At 29.0% G+C, this 4853-nt stretch overlaps 1 pseudogene; it reads left to right on the top strand.

The window, feature by feature from the left end:
• The first annotated feature begins 2186 nt into the window (after positions 1-2186).
• LOC112101181 overlaps positions 2187-4853 on the top strand; it is a 4875-nt pseudogene continuing 2208 nt past the window's right edge.

Raw genomic sequence — 4853 nt, 5'->3', positions numbered from 1 at the left:
AACATCATAAACTATAATAAAATTGATTAACATATAGTAATATAGAGTATTAAAGGGTTGTATTCAATTGAATATGATTTATGTTATGATAATATATTATATTTTTTTATATTCTTTGAGATATTTGTTATTTATTTAACATTCATAATTTATAAGGATACAAATGTCAAAATGCTAGTTTTCATATTCTTTTAAGTTAAAAAAAACAACTAAATATTTATTTTTAGCGATTCAGACAAAAAAATAGCAATATCATTTATATTTAGACACTCAACTTATTCAAAATTCAGACTAATTCAAACTTATTCAGATTTTAGATAAAAAACAAACGCCACCTCAATTTCATATGCATAAAGAAATAAATGAAGATGCCATAAATGAGAAGAATTTCAAGAAAATTGGCAGAAAATATTGAGAAAAGATTTATCGAAATTATAGAGAAATAAATCCTTTTCCTCCTCAATTCTTTTACAAAAAAGATATTATTACTTATACACAAATTATTTTTTAACAATGGTTATGAAAATATATAGAGAGATTAAATGAAAAAGACGAACCTGAGTTGTTTGGCATAGTGAGTTTAATATAGCATTATTGATGACTAAAATGTAAAAAACATCAGTAATGTTATGTTCATTAAGTTTGGAAACTTAATGACTTAATTGATTTAATTTATCAATTAAGTCATTAAGTCTTTTTTTTTAAACTTAATAAAATTTTTCGTCATTAAGTGATTAAGTTATTAAGCCGATTCTTTTAGCTTTTAATTTCAATCAATTAAGTTTGGAAACTTAATGACTTGATTTAATTTCAATCAATTAAGTCTATTTTTTTTAACTTAATAAAATTTTCAGTCATTAAGTTATTAAACTAATTTTTTTAGCTTTTGTTTGATCTAAAAAGTCTATATAATATTATTAAAAGATATTGTCTAAAATATCCCTATCTAATTAATTTATTTTTATCAATATCTAAATAAAATTTAATAATTTGCTTTGTTACCCATTTTTATAACTCATAATAATATAGTGGTAGCTTATCATTATTTTTATTTTTATTTTCTTCAAATTAGCATTATTTATCTTTAGAATTTTTATGTATATTTTTCATATAAAAACATCATGAACTACAATAAAATTTATTAACAAAAACTAATTTAGAAAATAAAGTGTTGTATTCAATTGAACATAATTTATATTATCATAATAGATTATCTTATTAATGTTCTTTGAAATACTTATTACTTGTTTAACATTTATAATTTGTAAGGTTTTAAATATAAAAATACTAGTTTTCAAATTTTTTGAACTGAAAAACAAACAACTTAATATTTATTTTTAGCAATTTAGCAAGGAAAACAAATATAAAATTCAGATTTTAGACATTCAATTCTATTTAAAATTCAAACTAATTAAGGTCTATTTAAATTTTTAATATAATATAATCTGTTAATAAACCATTAAAAGATTGATTCTAAATTAAAAAAAAAGGAGAGATATAAAGTACAATATCGCATGCAACAAGAACAATAATAAAACAATTTTCATCAAATTCTATTTATCTAATAGTCATCAAACAATTTGTCTTATTCTGAAGCAGCTTCATTCCCCTGAACAAGCATAAACAAATTATCATACTTTATTACCACTAAAATCACTCAACATTTATCAAAATAAGGTTGCTTCTCCGAAAACAAACAAAAAGAAAAAATTTACTGTCATGATACATTTTTCTTGTATTGAGATTACGACAACAACTATGGATCCTGATAAAATTATGTATTTATCCAAAGCATCCAACATCCTCACCACGACTCTTATGTCATTATCGTCTTTTTCTCTCTTTTTCATTAATTTAAAATTAAAAAAGATCAATTCACCAACAAGACTATCGGTATTTTTTAATTAATTAACTAATTAATTATTCATTATATTTAATAATATTAAATAAATAGATAGATAAAATTTAAATATTTAAATCTAAAGATCTACAATAATCCCACTAATGCTGTAAAAATACATCAGAGAAATCCTTAAATTAAAAACTAGGATTAAAAAAATTAAAAACCAAAATAACACAATTGAGTCATTGTGTTGTGCTGATCAAATATGGGCCCTGCAGTTGACACAATTTTGATCATTGTACCCAGCGCGGAGAAATATAAACCTCCAAGTCCTCTTATTCTAACCGAACGTCGTACTTTCTAAATGAGCTAACTGCCTCTTAACCCAGGAAGTTTAGAAAACAAATGAAGATTTATCAATAAATAAATAAATAAATATATAAAGGAAGGAAGAAAAAAAAGGGGGGGGGGGTGCTGTTTAAGGCTTATGTCTTTGTTTTTGGATCAAACACGGTGCAAGAAAATCACATTTGTTTTTGGATCAAATCGTCGGCAAAAGAAAATCACAAAACCATGTTCCGGTTTGCTTGTAGCCTCGCCTCCAGGGTCAGGTACACTGTTCTTCATACTTTCCCAATATCACATCCTTTATTTGTTTCGACTTCTCTCATTTATTTATTGCCAATTTTATTAATTGTAGGTTGATTAATACCACCGGCACCCAGTCGGTGAGTTTTGTTTCTTTTTTTTTTTTTTGGCTTGTAATTCGATGGAGATTGATTGATTTCGTTGAATTACCTCTGTATCAGGTTTGTTGTACTTGGAGCAGAAATTATGGCGCTGAAGACACTAAAAGATTTATTGATTGTGAAACATCTTTTGAATTTCCTTACAAACTTTTTTGAATCTCCTGCAGATGGGCATGTCATTAATGGATGCTTATCACAAGTTTAATATATCTGTTTGCAGGCACCAAATATGAGAGTGTTCTTGTCAAAGCCCTGAATGATGAAGCTTTCAAGGCACTTGGAAGAGCGAATCTCACAGGCCTAACACAAGGGTTTAGAATGGCTGCTGATGCAGTCGTGAGAAACTTGGACTGCCAAGCACGAAAGATCACCACATTTGAAGAAATTGCCCAGGTTCACGTTCTTCCTTTAGACTTTTGCTTAGTTTTAGGCTCCATTACGTGTTGTGGTGCTGCTCCAATTCTTTCTAAGTTAATAATTTTCACAAAATAGCAGTGGGAATATAGGTTGTGAATCAAATGATTGCCAAACGTTCAGTTTACAGTTGTTGAGCATGAACACCAAATGGAGCTTTAATTGCACTTTTTACCATGAAGGTTGGAACAACAGCAGCCAATGGTGACGGAGAGATTGGCGAGCTTATAGCCAAGGTTTTTGAGAAGGGTTGGGAAAATGATCTTATTACTATCTTTGTAAGTCTCTTCTTTTAATTCTCCCCATTCTTCACTTTTAATCTGCTGTAACCGTGAATCTGTTTCTTCTTCGCGTCTTCCTTTTTGTTTCCTTTATTTTTGAGTCATTTAGATATCTAGTAATGCCATTTTTTTCCTTCTTTTGTTTTTGCTTCTCCCAAACTGTTGCAGGACAGGAAAGCTCTCTATAATGAATTAAATTTTGTTAAGGGAATGAAACTAGAGTGGGGTCTTAAATCCCCATACTTCTTCACCCATAAGAATAAAAAAGAATGTGTAAGAATCTCAGTTTATTAGTGGGTTATTATGTTATAAGTTTTTTATTGTACTTTAATATGGTACAATGCTGATGTGTTAATTGTGAGAAAGTTGTATCATTCTCACTTGGTACTAAAAGATTATTGGATTTGTTGTTTACAGGTTTTAGACGGTGCATTGGTTTTGATCTATGACACAAAAATTTCAAACTCCAATGTTATCAGGCAAGCAAGTTTGCCATGTATGATGCAGGTAAGAGGATTTTTATGCATGAAATGAAAGTTTAAACCTCTTTATTATTATTATTGTTGTTGTTGTTGTTGTTATTTTTTCCTCAGGGACAAAGCTTATTGGTTGTTGCTGAAGATGTTGAAAATGAAGTTCTAGGAGATATTGCGACAGACTTCACCTGTACTACTGAAAAGGTAATAAGAGTTTTCTTTCTTTCTTTGCTTATTGTTTGTGAATTTAGTTTTTCAGATGAGCTTAACTAGAATTTGTTGGATAGACTTAATATTAAACATACATATATAGAGTATGTTAAGCGTGTTGATTTCTGGTAGACGGGTTAAATATAAAATGAATATCAAACCTTTAATTCAAATTGCACATGACTTTCCTGAATATTATGAAGGTTATAACTTGTAAGGTCTGGCAATATTGTACAAATCACGAAGGTTATGGGATTTCTGGGTTTTAGAAAAAATTATGAACAGCTGCTAATGTAGAAACTAGTGAAACTGCAATTAGATTCCCAGAATATCTAAACACATTAATTGTGGGATTAGTGACTTTCCCTTTCAAGAGGGAATTACTTGATTTCTCTCCAATTGGGTTGACACAAGGTGAGAATGACATGTGAATACAAACTGTCACTTCTGTTTTAACTCAATTTTTAATTTGTTTTACAAGTTTTTTTTTTTTTTTTTTCATATATCAAGGTTTGTATCATCAAAGCTGCTGGATTGGCAGAAGATAGGAAGGCCATCATGGAGGACCTTGCAATTCTCACAGGAGGCCAGGTATGTTGATTTCATAAATTCCCACCCTATTTTTGCCTTATGATCTGCATTAACACTTATCATATATGTATGCCTTCTCTTTTCTAGGTTTTAACTGGAGGCTCAGGTATGAACTCTACGTATTTTGTGCCTCTAAAGCTTGGCTCATGCAAAAGGGTGAGATATATCAATTGTTTGTAGGATATAACTGCATTTTTGTTATAAAAATACCAATTCTTCACACTAGGGCACATCAAGTGCAGGTTTACTTACTTCTTCACCTTCACTCTCTATCATTATAGGTTATAGC

The sequence above is a fragment of the Citrus clementina genome, unplaced genomic scaffold (genome assembly GCF_000493195.1).
Source record: "Citrus clementina cultivar Clemenules unplaced genomic scaffold, Citrus_clementina_v1.0 scaffold_2, whole genome shotgun sequence".
Taxonomy (NCBI): Eukaryota; Viridiplantae; Streptophyta; class Magnoliopsida; order Sapindales; family Rutaceae; genus Citrus; species Citrus x clementina.
This window is presented reverse-complemented; position numbering and strand designations above follow the sequence as displayed.